This window comes from Lepus europaeus, chromosome 1, assembly GCF_033115175.1.
Source record: "Lepus europaeus isolate LE1 chromosome 1, mLepTim1.pri, whole genome shotgun sequence".
Lineage (NCBI taxonomy): Eukaryota > Metazoa > Chordata > Mammalia > Lagomorpha > Leporidae > Lepus > Lepus europaeus.
Genome location: NC_084827.1, coordinates 170,037,281 through 170,056,481, shown reverse-complemented (window position 1 = coordinate 170,056,481; position 19,201 = coordinate 170,037,281). Strand labels below are relative to the sequence as shown.

Here is a 19,201-nt window from a genome sequence, read left to right as displayed (position 1 = left end):
TCTGTATGATAGGCTCAGAGGAGCAATCCATTTGGAAGAACAGCACAGTCAGGCGAGGGGACTTATCCTGGAGTTTTCATTTACAATACTTAAAGTTTCTTCTTAGTGTTTTATGTTGCTGATGATGACAAGGATGCTAATGCTCCCAGTCAGCTTATTTGTTGTCATTGCAACATGGCCTGTCTTATGATAAAAATTGTATTCTAAATTTTCTCAACACATATGCTGATAAGACTCAGAAGAGATCCGGAGACTGGCACTGTGGCGTAGCAGGTTAGCTGGTATCCCATATCGGGTCTGGTTCAAGTCCTGGCTGCTCTGCTTCCAATCCAGCTCCCTGCTAATGTGCTGGGGAAGGCAGTGGAAGATAGCCCAAGAGCTTGGGCCTCTGCACTCACATGAGAGACCCGGAAGAATCTCCTGGCTCCTGGTTTCTATTGGCACAGCCCCAGGGGTTGCAGCCATTTTGGCAGTCACCCAGCAGATGGAAGACCTCTCTTTCTTTCTCTCCTTCTCTTTCTGTAACTCTACCTGTCAAATAAATAATTAAATCTTTTAAAAAGATGAGTTCTCTAAAGTATTTGGCAACATCATATTAATGCTTCTACTCCATACCCTTGGAAGGGACCTGGCTTTACACAGGCACTAAGAAACTATGTGATGAATGAAATCAGGACAGGGAGAAATAGTTACTATTTTACCATAATAGCATTTTGTCATTTTCTCATTGAAGTCCATCAGGAACCAGTTCGCAAATTTGCTGTTTTCAATGATCAAAAACAAAGGCTTTAGTTATCTGTTAATGACATATATTAGATTTTAACACATTTAAACAAATAGGTCACTTTAATACTCAAAGTCAATGATCCATTTATCCAAGTAAGTACCATAATTTGTTCCTAAAAATATAAATTCACAGTTAATTTACTCAATACTGGTAATGATTATGGTTCTTTTATTACAATTTAAGTTGAATATTTTTTAAAAAACATGCTTGAAAGTTGGATAGTTTAGATAAAAATTATAATTGTAAATTATGAAAGTTCTAAGAAAACATGTCAGTTATGCTTTTAACATCTTGAAGTTGTAAGCCATACAAGACAGATCTTTTAATCCTAGAGGGAAACCCAAGAGCCAAAACCATAATATTTTGAGAGAGAAAAATTAACAAAGAGCTATATGCTTCTTATTGCTTCTTCATGTTCTCAACAAAATTACAAGAGGCAATCATCATATTTTAATCCTCTTATTACCCTAAGTGACTATCATTTGAGTCTTTGTCAGGCAAAATATTACTTACTTGAACTATAGAATAGAATTCTTACAAATATACTGTAGGGTAGGTACATTTTCCCTTCTCTATAGGTGAGGTTCAATGAATTCATGTAATTGTCTAAAGTAAGCAGAAGAATAAGATTTGAGACCATGAATTCACATGTATTTTATCTATCCCATCTGATATCTAAAGCCTGACAATAGTCCTTATTATATCTCAGATTTATAACTTTAAATTCTACTTATTTCAGGTTGATGGAATTTTTTAAATTAGCAAAATCACTTAAATTGTAGACTTAAGCTTGAAGATTAGATGACAGGGGCCATTTGAAGTACTGGATCTTGCTCAGAGGTTATAATAAGCATTCACTAAACTTACACGGATAATGATAATGTTGATGATGATGATGCTTCATGATGATGATATTTCATGATTCAATAAGAAACCAACTCAGAGAAATCAAATGACAAAGACCCTTGGAAAATGCTGACAAATCTAATTCTCCCTGCAGTATAAGGCATTGCTTACCTACAAATTGTTTTATGACTTTTTATGTAGAATAATACTATGTGTGTCCTGACATACAGTTAAAATATTTAAGCAAAAGGAGGCAATTTTCTCTGTGTTCAGGATGAGGTGATGTCCTACTTCTCAACACATGCAGCACAAACCAGCAGTACCAGCAGCCCCTGGGAACCAGTTAAAAATTCAAACTTTCAATCTCTCCTTAGATTTACTAAATCAGAATCTGCATTTTAGCAACAGAGATCCATAATCCCATTAAACTTGGATAAGTACTTCGACAACACATCTCACATGGGAGCAAAATAAAGATTAGGAATTGGGTTGCATAAAACAAGGTTACTGGGTTCCAAATCTGTGTCTACCATTTGCTACCTCTGCTTGAATGAATTCTGCTAAGGAGTAAGTGTTACAATGTGTGTAAAGCGCCTGGTATATTGTGATCATTCTAATTATCATAATAACTAAACCAAATAAATAGTAAGAGACATATTTTAAATGAATAATGAGATAGAGATTTTGGCATGATTTCTAGAAGATAAAAAAGACTTACAGTGAGAATATGTCAAGGGTGATTATGCAGCACATGAAAGAGTTATCTGTACCTCCATGTTTATTGCAGCTCAATTCACAATAGCTAAGAAATGGAATTAACCCAAATGCCTGTCAGCTGAAGAGTGGATAAAGAAATTATGGGATATGTACACCATGGGATAAAACAAACAAAAAATGAAGTCTGGTCATTTGAAACAAAATGGATGAAATGAAAACATCATACTCAGTGAAATAAGCCAACCCCAAAGGGAGAGATACCATGTGTTCTTTCTGACCTATGATAACTAATAGAGCACCTAAAAGGCAATCAATAAAAGTGAAATTGACACTCTGAGAAGCAATGTCTTTGAATAACCCTTGTCTTGACTGATGAAGAACATTTTTTTTATTTTTATTTTCATACTACTTGTTGAACTTTTTAGTTAACATGGAGTTAATCATATGTGTATAAAGTAAATTGAAAATAGACCTTAGTGGGAAAAACAACAACAACAACAACAAGAGTGGGAATAGGAGAGGGTGGAAGTTTGCATGGGAGGGGGGACACAGTGGGAAGAATTACCATGTTTGTAAAGTTTTAATTATGAAATGGATGAAGTTTGTAACTATAATGCTGTATAGTTCTGCATACATTCCAATGGACTTACTTCTAAGGGTACAGTTTAAAAACTTGCCATGGGATGCCAAATCTCCATAAGCAGGGTAGTTAAAAAAAACATTTTTAGTATTAAAGTGATCATATAGATAGGATTAAGTGCTAAAGAATTCATATAAATAAGATTAAGCATTTGGTAATAATAGAATTAAAAAAGCGAGAACATTCCAATATGGGAAGCAGTCCATATGGCAGATTCATAGAATGACAATTCTTTAAAGAAACACTCTGACCTCAGAATCAGCCCTTAGGGCATTCTGGTATGGCTGAAAGCCCACAAGAGCATTTAAGGCATGGAAAGCCAAGACACTGTGGCAAAAAGTGTCTTACATAAAGGACCTCTGTGGGTGAGACCCCAGTGGGAAGAAGTTGTCATCAAAGGATATACTTTTCTCTGAAGGGAGGAGAGAACTTCCACTCCGCTTTTGGCCTTGTCTAAATACTGATGGAGTTTGTGGATTCAAAAGGCTTCCATACCCTAGGCAGCTCAAGTCAGGAGCCTGGGGTGATCACTGATGTCATACATAAGAATGTTAATTATTAAATTAACAATAGGAGTCACTGTGCATTAACTTCCCAAGCAGGACCTCTGGCCTCAAATAGTTGTATTATAGAGTTAATAGTAAAACTTGTTCTCAATGATTTACTTTGTTTTAGTGTAATAAGTGAAGGATATTCTTAAATCTCGTGTTTTAGATAAGCTTATTTTTATTTATTTATTTATTTATTTTTTGACAGGCAGAGTGACAGTGAGAGAGAGAGACAGAAAGAAAGGTCTTCCTTTTGCCGTTGGTTCACCCTCCAATGGCCGCCGTGGCTGGTGCGCTGTAGCCGGCGCACCTCGCTAATCCGAAGGCAGGAGCCAGGTGCTTCTCCTGGTCTCCCATGGGGTGCAGGGCCCAAGTACTTGGGCCATCCTCCACTGCACTCCCGGGCCATAGCCGAGAGCTGGCCTGGAAGAGGGGCAACCGGGACAGAACCCGGTGCCCCGACAGGGACTAGAACCCAGTGTACCAGCGCCGCAAGGTGGAGGATTAGCCAGTTGAGCCACGGCGCCGGCTTGTTTATTTGCTTAGGTGCTTCTTCAATTAATGATAAAACTTGTTCACAAAGGAGAAATATATTATCACAAAAATTAAACAAAAAATAAGAAAGGAAGTAGGAGGAAGTGTGGGAGTGAGGGAGGGAGGGAGGATGGAGGAGGAAGTGTCATTATGTTCTTAAAACTATAAGTATGAGATACATGAATTTTATTCCATTTATATAAATAAAAATTTAAATAAAAAGGATGATTATGAAACATCTAAATTTGCTTTACAAAATTTGTATATATGTATAAAAGTTTGTATGTTTGTGATTTCTCAACTTCATTCAAGATGTCCATTATCATTTCCAGATAAACATCACATTTATTCAGGGAAAACAAATTTGATTCAAAAATGTAATTTGGACTCTGTCCAGTAGTCATGGCTAGATCCGGAATTGACCATTTTATTTTATCATAAATCAGACTGTACAGAAACAGATGTTTTTCATGGGTTGCTTATAAAATTAACTCATTGTTAATAAATGTCTATTTTATTCATTTTTAGTGTATTGTAACACTGGAATGTTGGTGTGATGACTTGTTTTGCAGCACTTCCAGCACTTTAAAAACAACCAGGCTAAACAAAAATGAAAGCTAGGCAGGTTTTAGTATGGCCTGTACTACTGCAGACAACAGTGTTAATCAGAAAAGATGGTTGGGTACCCATGAGAGTTAGGAGACTCTAAATGCTCTTGAGCAACCTTGTAATTATTTTATAGGCTGAATTTTTCAAATGCACTTAAATTGCTAGAGTATCATTTTGTATTAGTAAAATAATGGTATTGATGATGGCTAGTGATGAAATAACATGTTGAAGTATCTTTTAAGATGTGGGAGTATTTTCTGTCATTCCAGATCTCACATGATTCATCTGAATCTGGGCCATGTGAGCACCCTAATGTAGAGAGTTATGAAATAAGCATTTTATAAATGGATATCACAGTACCTACATATCTATTCTCCATCACAGGATTAAAAAGTGTTCGTCAATTTTGTTTTGGCTAGTGTTATATGTGGAACATGAGTGGTCCTAACCCTATGTGATCACCAGATGGCCTAACATAGATTATATAACAAGATAATAGTACTACAATTTTCCAGGGCACATTCTTTTTTCTATATGGGTAATCACATCTTCTTCATCTAATTGTTTTTCCTGAAAGTAATAAGCAAATTATAAGTGGTGACTGTAACTGTCAGATTTAAGTCTATATTTTCATTATCTAGTACTGGTTTTCCAGTATTCTGTGCATGGTTTGGGGCTATAAGGTTAATGTCTGGTTTCAGGAGCTTAATTCTAGGGTTTTTGATGAACAAAATATAAACTCATATAGACAGGATGGTTTTGGTTTTTCAAAATTAGTTTGACCTTTTATGTTAAGTTACAAAGGAGTCCAGGTTCTGACAAAGACCTGTTGACCTATTTCTTAAGAAAATTTTACCATTAAAGCTTAGGATCTAACTTGAAGTTATTATAGTAACGCCTCCTTCCACTCATTATCTGTTCACTCAATGGACCTCTGGAGAATTGCTTGTCAGTACTGATTCTTTATAACTGTAGATTATTGAAATATTATATTTGATAACCATCATAAGACCTGATTAAATTGCCTGAGATAAGAGTCTTCATTCTTGCACCTCAGCCAGATAGATGAGTCCTCTACAGTCCTTAAGAGCAAGTCAGAATTGTTCCTCTCATTCTCTCCTAATCAAGGCTTGGATAACTCTCCCTTTTTCTGATCTTTGTGGTGAGTATGCATCAAGTTTCTTTCTCTTCTAACGATTATGTTCCACTCCTGTCTGGAAACAATTTTCCCACTCTTTTATAACACCACATTCTTATTTCTCTAAAGGCTTAAAGCTATTTGCTATTAATTTTGCATAATCAAAACATTTTCATCAATGTCCACGGCTTTTGTAATTTAAATATGTGCATCATTCAAACAGTTTATTTTCAAGTTCAACATCTACAACAAGCTATAGAATGTGATTTAAAGGAGCTCAACACTCTGATCTCATCTGCAAACATCTCAGCCCTGAACTATTGCCAAGCAGTCCAATTTGTTCTCTCTACTTCCTTTCTTTTTTTTCAATTTTTTTTCCTTTATACCCATTCATTCATCAAGTCTATTTCTAGCACTCACTACATCCTGTTTCCTAGGTTCTGTAAATATAGCAGAGTTTAAAAACCTAATTTTGTGCTCAAAGACTTTACAGGCAAATAAAGGGAAGAAAATTCATTGAAAGGTACAAAACCATGTCAAGTTGCCAAGTGTCAAGCAGCGATAAGTAGTTAGCAGTGGGGTGGCAGGGGAGGTGGGTTGGAAATAGGTGTACTTAAGTTGGGGGATTTGAGCTACTGTTCAGATCAAGGGAAGCCTTGCTGATTGAACTGAGAGCAAAGGATGCCTAGGAGTTATTTAGGCAAGGCACAAGGGCAGAAGAGACAGACGTGCAGAGGTCTCCTATGGGGAGGCATTGGGCAGGGGAGAGTGTGTGTTCTGTAGCTGCAAAGCATGGGAAAGCAAGATCGAGTGGAGAACAAGTGGAGAACTAACCCTCCTGCAGGACCTTGTGATCCAAGCAGAGACTTTTGCCTTCATTCTAAATGAGTGAGAAGCCAACTGGAGTTGGAGGGGATAATAAAGTTTGTATTTTAAAGTTTTCTTCTGGCTTCATGTAGGAGGTGATGAAGGGTAAATCAGATCTGGATAACGAATGTAGGATTATTGAAGTAGGAAATATCTTAAATGTTGGTAGCTGAGAATAAAGAGAGTGTGGAGATGCAGAGAAATTGGTGGGTTTGTGAGTTTTCAGAGTTGGAACTGAGTTGATTCATCTTAAGCATCACAGCCTTATTCGTTTTCCCAGATATTCTCTTCCTATTTGCCTACAAATGACCTGAGAAGGAGTTATCATTACCACCGCAAACACACATTTAGTGAGCCATAAGCCTGCACAGGTACCATACTATTCTCAAACAGTTTCCTGACACTGTCAAACAAGACGAGCAGATTTTCAAACCTCTCAACCCTAAGACTCATTTCCTGTTATTCTCCTCCAAGCACTGAAGTATGGAAAAGTGGCAGTGTTTGACATATGTCTTCTCTTCTTTATCTGTTTTTCAGCTTCAACTTTCTGTAGTCCTGTTGATCCACCCACCTTCCCTAAACTCAAACATCAAATGTGATTCTTCTTCTTCAGCAAATTTGAGAAATCTTATCCTTTCTGCAAAGCTTACCTTAATTAAAATCCAAGCTCCTTCATAGTGGCCAATACTGCTTTAACCTTATTGGTTGCTTTTCCTTTGATTTTGGATTCGTATACATGCAGCTATTTTCTCCATTTGTCTGATATTCAGTCTGTGCACCAAATCATTTTCACTCATCTTTCTCTCTGTGAAAATAATTTAGCTTTTACACTGAACCGTACATCCCTCAGGAACAGTGTTCCTATATTTAAATTCTTTATATACCAAAGAAATAGAATATGCCTGAAGTCATATTCTCACATCTTGGGCAAAAAAGAAGATTCAGTTCCATCTAAACTATATTCAACAGGGTCTCCAAAGGGGAAAAAAATCATGTATTACTGAAAAAAATGGAGGACAATGAGGAGAATAGAATTGATCAAATAAAATGGATGGTCTGCATATTTAATAATTCATTGAATCATTAAGGACTTTGTGACAAAGTAACCAAAAAACCCCATGTGTCATTGTTACAATGTGCATCACTCTACTGCATAAAGAAGACGATCAAGAAATAAAATACAGAGTACAAGCTTCCAGCAAGTAGTACACCTTAAATTGAATTTTGCAAACTAGCTTAACAACAAGAGGAATGCTTATTTTCCTAGTAAAATTTTTTACATTTATTTTTTAGAAAATATTTAAAGATAAATGGCAGGAAAATAAATGTAAATTTGACTCCAACTAAGGGTTTCAATTGGATGATGGAGGTTATTTCTAATACATTCATGTCTAGAGCAGAACAAAAGATATTATTTCTCCTCTAGACTGACCACGGATTTTCAGTCTTCCCAAGGCTGGCCAAAGGCCTCGCATTCATGTGATCAGCCAGTTCCTTAATCTCCCCATACATTGAGCTTGAGTTTCTAACTTTTCCCTAGACTCCACTCTTTTCATTACCAACATGTCAGGAAGTAGCCTCTTCTGCTAATGAAAAAGGCAAGACAGGCCAGAAAACAAGGAGATGCGGCTCTTTGACTGCATGTTGACTTCCCTCAATGTTGAATAGACTACATTCCCGAAAGTGCCTCCTACTAACTCTCTGACAACTCCTTGAACCCCATTCTCATCCACTTCCCATATAAATCTTCTCAGATGTTCAGATTTTTTTTTTAAGTTAAACAATGATTTTATTCCTTGAGCACATAGACAAATTTATGCCACCAGGGCAGAGGCTGTGGATGACTCATATTTCCAACTGGGGAGGAGGACCCGCTTGGTTTTGTAGTATAGAGCCATCCGGTGCTTTCGGCTCTCTATCAGAACCAGGCAGAATTTAACATCTTTCTCCTTTCTGTTCCTCTCAAGGTGCTTGTGAAGCAACAGCTTTCTTAATTAAATGATGGAGAGCCTCAGAGAGATCAGAAGCAAGTCCTCTGGACTTCAGGGTCCTCAAGATTTTATTGCCTATCACAAAGCTCACCTGTGCCGTGCCATGGAAGTCCCTCAGGATCACAACGATCTGTGAGGGAGTTAGGCCCTTCTTGGCCAGTTTGTAAATCTGCCTTTCAAGTCGTCAGATGTCAGCTTCTCCAGGTGGGCACAATGCAGTGACAGGGCAGAGCCGACTGGGACACGCCCTTCCCAGGAGAATGCATACAACCCACGATGGTGGTGGACAGGGGGCAAAAAGCAGAATTTTAATTATTTATTATTTATCTTTCTATTTCTGATGTTTCTTTATTTTTGTTTCAGTAGCTTGTAATTTATTCTTGATTTTCATCTAATAGTTCTGATTCCAATGTCACACTGCATTTTGATTCTTCATGTCTTACTCGGTCTCCTTTAATATTTGTTTTTATCTTCTGTTTTTATTATTTCTTCTCTTAGTTGCACTTAAAATTTTTCTAAATTAATGATATCAAGAGAAGTGGATAAATGAGGAAATTGCTCACGATTACCATTCAAAGTATTTATCTGAAACTTTCACATTATATTTTTCTGTTTACCTCTTTCTTGAATATTTGCTATTTTCCTCCTTCACCCTCCACAGAAAAGACAAACAATCAATATGATTTTGAAATCCTGTGCCTTTCTGACTCTAGTTGAAGGGGACCACAAAAGATGAAAAGCTGATGGGGACAAGGAAAGATCTTATTATCAGTTCCAAAGGATCCACAGATTAAACGCTTTATGCAGGCACCTCACTCTGCTGCAGATGAAGAGATGCAGCGAAAGTCCTCAATGTAATTTGCATCTGTGAAACAAGTTCAAGGTCAGTACTTTCTTACATCTACTGCTTACTGAAAGATATTAGTCCTTATCTATCTTAATCAGAACAAGCAGTTAGTTGAAGAGATTTCTAAAATTTCTCACAAAGACATATTATTCATTTTTTAAAAAATATATATTATTCAAGAGGCAAATAAACAGAGAGATCTTTCATGACATGGTTCACTCCCCAAATAGTGGGAGCCTGAACATCAACATAGGTATTCCAAGTGAGTGGCACAACCCCAATTAATCAAAGCATTCACTGCCTCCAAGGTCACCATCAGCAGGAAACAGTAAGCAGAGGTAGGTATAGAAACTGGGTACTCTAGTGTGGGCTACAGGCATCCCAAACAGCATTTTAACTGCTAAGCCAAATGCCCACCCCAATTCTTCATGTTTCATTGTTCAAGAACTTCATTAAAGCAGCAAAAGGATGTTCTAGAATTCCTCAGATTGATTTTTAAAGGGTTTAATTCTAGAACCCCAGATCCCACTCTTGTACCCTGAAGGTACATGGTACAATTTTTGAAAATTTCTGTATAGAAAAACACAGAAATCTTTGAGAGCAAAATAAGTAACTGAAATGCATGAAGCCATCAGTAGGTAAGACCTCAGTGACCAGCAGACAATGTAGAACACAGGATTGCATTTGGTTTTTTAAAAAACACTGTTGGGTAAATGTGTTCTCTTTGTTCTAATTTCCCTCAGCTACTTTGTACATTTTTCTTCCTTCTTGAATTTTATGGGTAAATATTTTAGAGAACAATGTGGGACATATGTTAGTTAATTAGCAAATCTATAACTACACAGATAAATGAAAACAAATGTACTTCTGATGAAATTATTTAGCCTTCATTTGTAGCATTTTAAAATCATCTATGATCATGGACAGAAGCTGAAATAGTTATTTATGTTAACTTTTTTGCATTTTTATGATTAAAGAGTTATTTTACAACTCCCTATTTTATTCTAGTTTTCATTTTTTTTTTCTTTCTTACTCTCCCACTCCCATCTTCTATCTAACTCCAAGGGCAAACATTTGATGGTCATTTATTTTTAAAGATTTATTTTTACAAGGAGAGGAGAAATGGTGGATTAGGGAATGGTAAGCTTCACAAGGCTCGGAAAAAGTAGTGCAGAGAATAGTGTAGGAGGTACATGCTCAGCAGAGAAGGGGAGAGCAAATTGCCCAGGAAGCCCCACAGGAGGAGGAGGAACAGCTTGAACTTGCATGGTGAGTGATAAAGTGAACCCAGACAATTTGGAGAACTGGAGCCAAAGACAGCCAGAGTCAGTGACATTTTTGAGACTGAGATGGTCAGCCTGCACCAATCTGTGGGGATAGAGCCAGAGAGAGAGAGTGTGGTGTGGTTCCAGACTGGAGATAGAGGTTGGTGGCGGTCACCTGTGGTCCTAGTGGAAGTGGAGAGGGACAGTTGTTTCAAACCAATCTGTCCAAAACAGAATCCATGATCTGGCTGAGAGAGGGTAGGCACCATTTTAGAACAGGACTGTCACTATGGAAGCCTGGAGGTGCACACATAACAACTCACTGGGACAGGACACCTGAACCCAGTACTGGCAGCAGAGGCTAACAAGCTTTAAGCCTGTGAACCTAGTATGTATGCATGATCCAATGGAACAGCTCACAGCCTCCACTGCCTCAGAGCTTGGCAAGAAGGTGGCTGAGCATCTACAAGAGACAGAGGAGTACCCATGCCCTCTGGTCTGTGTCTGTGGGAACCCTATGTGCTGAGACCTTGGGGCCTCTGTGGCTATATGAAAAGGATTAGGGCATAGCTGGGATTGGAGCTCTACCACGCACCCTGGCCACACCCACTACACACCTTCCGGTATTCACTGAAAGGGCAAACATTCCACGAAACCATAGAAGCATAAGCCAAAAAATAAAAATCAACAGAAGAAAAAAATTAAAAATCAAATCCACAAATATCAAAAAATAAGAGCCAAAATTTAAGAAACAAGAAAAAAGAAACCACGATGAACCCCAGAGGAACACAACAATATTTCAGTATTAGAATGTGAAGATGAAGAGATCAAGGAAATGCTAGAAATGGAATTTAGAAAATTAATCATAGGATTATAAAAAAATCAGAAGCAAATCTATGAAAAAAGAAAACTATAAATGACATGAATGAAAATTTTCCCCAGGAAATTGGGAATATAATCAGACATCCAAATGAAATTTTAGAAATGAAGAATCCAATGGATCAAAGAAAAAAAATGCAGTGGAGAGTCTTGAAGCAGACTTGATGAAAAAGAAGAAAGATATCTGAACTTGAAGACAAATATATGGAAATCTGAGTCAGACAAAAAAGAAAAAAAATAAAGAAAATAGAAAACTTAAAAAAACTGTTGGAGATCTATGGGGTACTATCAAATGCCCCAACGTAGAGATCTTAGGAGTTCCTGAAGGAGTAGGAAGAAAAGGGAATACAAAGTCTATTCAGTGAAATTTTTACAGAAAACTTCCTCAATTTGGAGAAAGAAGGGGATGTTCAAGCACAGGAAGCATATAGAGCTCCTAACAGACATGACAAGAAAAGATCCTCACCAGGACGCATTATTGTCAAACTTTCCACAGTAAAACATAATGAAAAGATTCTAAAATGGGCAAAAGAGAAATGCCAGATTACTTTCAGAGTATCATCAGAATCTTCTCATTGGAAACCCTACAGGTTAGAAGGAACTAGAGAGATACAGTCCAAATCTTAAAAGAAAAATAGTCAACCCAGAATACTGTACCACACAGAGCTTACATTTATGGAAGTTGAAATAGAGACCTTCCATAATAAACAGTAATTGAATTTGTCGACACTCATCCAGCCTTATAGAAGATGCTTAAGGATGTGCTACACACAGAAACATAGACAAATAGATATCATGATGAAAGAATGAGAAGGCAGAAAATCCAAATACAAAAGAAATCCTAAGTAAACAATATAAATATTTATGGAAAAATGGTAGGGCCAAGTCATTAGTTATCAATAGTCACCCTGAATGTAAATGGCCTCAATTCTCCAGTTAAAAGATACAGATTGGCTGAGTGAATTGATAAATGAAACCCATTTATTTGCTGCTTACAAGAAACACATCTCACCAACAAAGACGCATGCAGACCGAAAGAGAAAGGAAGGCAAAATATAGTCCATGATAACAAAAACCACAAAAGAGCTGGTGTTGCCATACTAATATCAAAAAAACTAGACTTCAACATAACAACTGTTAAAAGAGATGAAGAAGGGCACTATGTAAAGATTAAAGTATCAATCTAACAGGAAGATGTGACTATAATAAAATTATAAGCATGCATTCAATTACAGCTCGCCTGGCTACTTAACAAAGTGTTAATAGACCTAAAGGGAGATAGACTCTAATACGATAATAATGGGGGACTTTAATACCCCACTTTCAGCAATGGATAGATCAATCAGTCAGAAAAGGGAACAGCAGAGTTTATCAACACTAAAGACCAAATGGACCTAACGGATATCTACACTCCACAGTGGTAGAATACAGATTGTTCTCATCAGTACATGGTATGTTTCCTAAGATAGACTATATACCAGGTCACAAAACAATCTCAGCCAGTTCAAAAAAGTTGAAAATCATTCAATGCATCTTCTTGGACCACAGTGGAATAAAGCTTGAAATGAACCATTCAAGAATCTCTAAAACATATATAAACACATGGAGAGTGAACAACATGCTCTTGATGAATAGTAGGTCATAGAAAAAATCAAAAGAGAAATAAAAAATTCTATAAACAAATGAAAATGATAATTACATCATATCAAAACCTATGAGATACAGCAAAAGCAGTGTTAAGAAGGAAGTTCATAGCAATTGGTGCCTACATGAAGAAACTGGAAAGGTACCAAATAAATGAACTATCAATGCATCTCAATAACCTAGAATCTCAACAGCAAACCAAACCCAAAACTAATAGGAGGAAAGAAATATTTAAATTAGAGAAGAAATAAACGAAATTGAAACAAAAAATACAAAAAATCAATAAAATGAAAAGCTGTTTTTTTTGAAAACATAAACAAAATTGATACATCATTGGCACAACTAACCAAAAAAAAAAAAAAAAGAAGAAAAAGACTCACATCAATAAAATCAGAGATGAAAAAGGAAATGTAACAACAGATACCACAGAAATAAAAAGAATCATCAGAAATTACTACAAAGAGATGAATGCCAACAAACTAGGAATCCTAGAAGAAATCGATAGATTCCTAGAGAGATGTAAAAATCTACCAAAATTAAGTCATGGAAAAACCTAAACAGACAAATAACCAATATGGAGATTTAAGGAAGCCATTTAAAGAAGAACTAATTCTAATCATTCTCAAGCTATTCAAAATAATTGAAAAGGATGGAATCTTCTCAAACTCTTTCAAGGAAGCCTGCATCACCTTAATACCTAAACCTGGAAAAGACACAACAGAGAAAGAGAACTATAGACCAATATCCCTGATGAATATAGATGCAAAAATCCTTAACAAAATATGAGCCAATCAAATCCAAACAACACATCAGAAAGATCATCCACTTTGGCCAAGTGAGATTTATCTCTGGAATGCAGGGATGGTTCAACATTTGCAGATCAATGTGATACACCACATTAACAAATTGAAGAACAAAAATCATATGATTATCTCAATAGATACAGAGAATTCTTTTAATAAAATTAAACAGCCCTTCATAATGAAAACTCTAAGCAAATTGGGTATAGAAGGAAAATTCCTCAGCACAATCAAAGCAATTTATGACAAACCCAAAGCTAGCATCCTATTGAATAGGGAAAAGTTGGAAGCATTCCCCCTAAGATCCAGAAGCAGACAAGGATGCCCACTCTAACCATTGCTATTTAATATAGTCCTGGAAGTTTGACATAGAGCCATTAGGTAAGAAAAAGAAATCAAAGGGGTACAAATTAGAAAAGAGGAATTCAAACCATCCTTATTTGCAAATGGCAATATTCTGTATATAGGAGATCCACAGAACTCCACTGAGAGAATATTGGAACTCATGAAAGAGTTTGGTAAAATGGCAGGATATACTATCAACACAGAAAAATCAATAGCATTTGTATAGACATACAATGCCATAGTGGAGAAAGAACTTATAAAATCAGTACCATCCACAAGAGCTACAAAAAGAATCAAATACATTGGAATAAATTTAACCAAGGATGTCAAAGATCTCTGTAATTAATATTACAAAACACTAAAGAATGAAATAGAAGAATACATTAAAAAATGGAAAAATCTTCCATGTCCATGGATTGGACAAATCAACATTATCAAAATGTCCATACTCCCAAAAGCAATTTACAGATTCAATGTGATTCCAATCAAAATACCAATAATATTCTTTGTAGATCTAGAGAAAACAATGCTGAAATCCACATGGAAACACAAGAAACCCTGAATAGCTAAAGCAATCTTACACAGCAAAGCAAAGCTGGGTGGGATCATGATACCTGATTTCAAGACATACAGGGCAGTTAACAATCAAAACAGCATGGCACTGGCACAAAAACAGACTTATAGACCAACGGAACAGAATATAAACTCAAGAAATCAGTCCATGCACCTACACCCAACTTAGATTTGATAAAAGATCTAAAATCAATCCATGGAGCAGTGACAGTCTCTTTAACAAATGGTACTGGAAAACCTAGATCTCCACATGCAGAAGTATGAAATCAGACCCCTACCTTTTATTTTATATATAAATGCACATTTTTTAAAAAGATTAATTAATTAATTTATTTGAAAGTCAGAGTTACACAGAGAACGAAAGAGAGAGAGAGACAGAGAGAGAGATAGAGAGAGAGGTCTTCAAGCTGCTGGTTCACTTTTCAATTGGCCACAACAGCTGGAGCTGTGCTGATCCAAAGCCAGGAACCAGGGGCTTCTTTTGGGTCTCCCACATGGGTGCAGGTGCCCAAGGACTTGGGGTATCTTCTACTGCTTTCCCAGGTCATAGCAGAGATCTGTATTGGAAGTGGAGCAGCTGGGACTTGAACCAGTGCCCATATGGGATAACGGCATTGCAGATGGCAGCTTTACCCACTATGCCACAGTGCCGGCCCCCAACCCTTCCCTTATACCCTGTGCAAAAAATGACTTGAAATGGACCAAGGACCTAAATCTACCACAAGATACCATCAAATTATTAGAGAACATGGGGGAAACTCTACAAGACATTGGCATAGTCAAAGACTTCTTGGAAAAGACCTCAGAAACACAGGCAATCAAAGCCAAAATCAACAAATGGAATTTCATGATCACATTAAGCCAATAAGCTTCTGCACTGCAAAAGAAACACTCAGCAAAGGGAAGAGGTAACCAACAGAATGGCAGAAAATTGTTGCAAACTGTGGAGCTGATAAAGGGTTAACATCCAGAATAGATAGAGAGCTCAAGAAATTCAACAAAGCAAACAATCTAGAAAAGACATGGGCAAAGGACTTAAACAGGCATTTCTCAAGAGAGAAAATTCAAATGGTTAACAGACACCTGTGAAAATGCTCAGGATCCCTAGACATCAGGGAAATGCAAATCAAAAGCACAAGGAGTTTCCATTTCAATCCAGTTAGAATGGCTAGCATACAGAAATCAATAAGCAACAAATGCTGGCAAGGATGTGGAGTAAAAGGTACTCATCCAATGTTGGTGGGAATGTAAACTGGTGCAACCACTGTGGAAGACAGTACAGAGATACCTCAGGAACTTGAATATAGACCTACCATATGATCCAGCCATCACACTCCTGGGAATTAACCAAATCAAAAGAGATCAATACATGAAAGAGATATCTGTACCCCCATGTTCATTGCAGCACAATTCACATTAGACATTGAATCAAGCCAATTGTCCATCAACTAGTGACTGGATAAAGAACCTATGATATATATACACACTATACAGTACTACTCAGCTGTAAAAAAAAAAAATGAAATCATGTCTTTTTTGCAACAAGATGGTCACAACTGGAAACCATTATGCTTAGTGAAACAAGCCAGTCCCCAAAAGACAAATATCATATATTTTCCTGATCTGATTCTACTAATAGAATAATTGAAATGTAAGTATTTGAGAAAAATAGTCATTTGGAGAATGGATGATTGTTTAAAGCCCTTGTCTCTTTCATTAAGGAACAATCATTCATTTTGTTTTGTTTTATTTTGTTTTGTTTTGTTTTCTTTCTCTTCATACTATTAGAACTCCTAACTTATAGTAGGGCTAACTATAAGATCACTAAGTAACTGATAATAGATCAATGCAAAAATTAAGAATAGGAATCCAAAAGGGAGGGGAAAAAGGGTTGGAATGTGGGAGAGAGGGAGGGGAAGCCTCATTTTGTCCCTAAATCTGTATATATGAAATATATGAAACTCGTATAGCTTATATTAAAAAATAAATACAATAATATAAATTAATAAAAGGAAAGGCACAATTACAGAGAGGGAGAGAGAGAGAGAGTGAGAGAGATCTTCCATTGCTGCTTCACTTCCCAAATGGTCACAATGGCCAGGGCTGGGCCAGCATAAGCCAGGAACCAGGGGCCTCTTCCAGGTGTCCTATATTGGTTCAGAGGCCCAAGGACTTGTGCCATCTTCTGCTGATTTTCAAGGCACATTAGCAGAGAGTTGGATCAGAAGTAGAGCAGCCAGGACTCAAACCAGTACCCACATAGTTTGCCAGCATTAGCAGGAGGCAACTTTACCTGCTACGCCACAATGCTGTCCCTGACGGGCATTTTATTTTGCACTATTTAATTGCATTCACTTAAAAGTACTTTTCTATATATTTTATTCTTTTCCTTACTGTTTTTTTCTATTCAGTGTTATATTATTATGTCATGTTTTTCTTATTCTTTTCTTAAGATTTATGTATTTGAAGCCAGTCCAAAAAAGAGAGATATCCTAGTTAAATAATAGAGTACCTGAAATGTAATGTATTGGAGTGAAATAGACATTTTGAGACTCAATAATTGTTTACATCCCATGTCTCTTCCATTGAGGATCAGTGTTCTTTTTTTTATTTGTTTTTTTGGTTTATTTCTTCATGCTATTTGTTGAAATATTTTGCTTAGTGTAGGGTTAACTATATGATCATTAGGTAAACTGAAAATAGATCTTTGTAAAAATTAAGAATGGGAATGTGAGAGAGGTGGAGGATGGGTTGAAACATGGGTGGGAGAGAGGGTAGTGGGGGCAATGTCACAATGTTCCTAAATTTGTATATATGTAATACATGGAACTTGTATAACTTAAATAAAATTTAAAAAGGAAATAAGAGATTTATTTATTTGAAAGTCAGAGAGAGAGAGAGAGAGATCTCCCACATGTGTGCAGGGGCCCAAGCACTTGGTCTATTTTCCACTTATTTCCCAGACTCATTAGCAGAGAGCTGGATTGGAAGTGGATCTGTCGGGACTCGAACCAATGCCCATGTGGGATGACAGTGCTACAGATTGTGGATTTAAAGTGCTACACCATAGCACCAGCCCCAATATTATTTTATTTTCATCAACTTGAAAGGCAGAGTGGCAGACAGAAAGAGACAGAGAGATAGAGAGCTCTTTCCTAAACTGCTTCATTTCCCAAATGTGCACAACAGTGAGGGCTGGGCCAGGCCAAAGCAAGGAATTCAGAACTCCATCCAGGTCTCCCACATTGGTGTCAGGGCCCAAACACTTAAATCACCATTTTCTGCCTCTTGGAATGTATTAGCAGAAAGCTGGATCAGAAATGGAGGTGCTGGGAGTGAAAGAGCATTATGATTTTGGATGCGGGCAACGAGTTGGCAGCTTAACCTGCTGTTTCACAATATCTGCCCCAAGTGCTGTGTTTCAAAAACTATCTATTTTGCTACTTTGGCCTAATCAGGTGCTTTTAATTTTGTTCTCATTTACAATTGCTGCTATTGCTGCAAAAAGTCATGCATTTAGTGTTTAACTGATACAAATGTATTCTTTCATAATATTGGATGTCAGAAGTCCAAAATGGTTCTCTTTGGGCTAAAATGTCAAGATGACAGTGTTGCATTCCTTTCTGGAGGCTCTAGGGGAGATTCTGTCTACTTGACTATTCCAGCTGCCCACATTGCTTGGCTCGTGGCCCCCTTTTTTCCTCAAAGCCAACAATGGTTGAGTGAGCCTCTCTCACATTGCCTCACCCTGACACTTTTGCTTCTTTATTCTACATGGACTGACCTTTGTGATTATGTTGGATGTACTGGGATGATCCAGGATCCTCTTACTATTTTAAGGTTAGCTGAATTGCAAGCTTACTTCCAACTGCACCCTTTGTTCTCCTTTGCCATGTAATATAACATACTCATAGCTTCCAATGACCATGCATTGGTAATTTCAGGATGCAGTTTTTCTGCCTACTTTGAATGGCATCATATGCTACAGTTTCCTGCTACATTTTCATTTACCACTCTCTCTCTTTAAGGATTCATTAAGTGATCTCTACTAGCAACATGAAAAATATAAAGTTCACCTATATATAAGTAAACACACTGGTTCCTATTGTATTTATGTTTAATTTAGTATTGATGGACTGTTTCCTAAAATGAATTAGCCTACCTACTTGTC

General features: G+C 36.9%; 1 pseudogene; it reads right to left on the bottom strand.

Annotated features, from left to right (window-relative positions):
- Nucleotides 1–8,487: 8,487 nt before the first annotated feature.
- On the bottom strand, nt 8,488–8,946 carry LOC133767764 (small ribosomal subunit protein uS15-like; annotated as a pseudogene).
- Nucleotides 8,947–19,201: the final 10,255 nt, after the last annotated feature.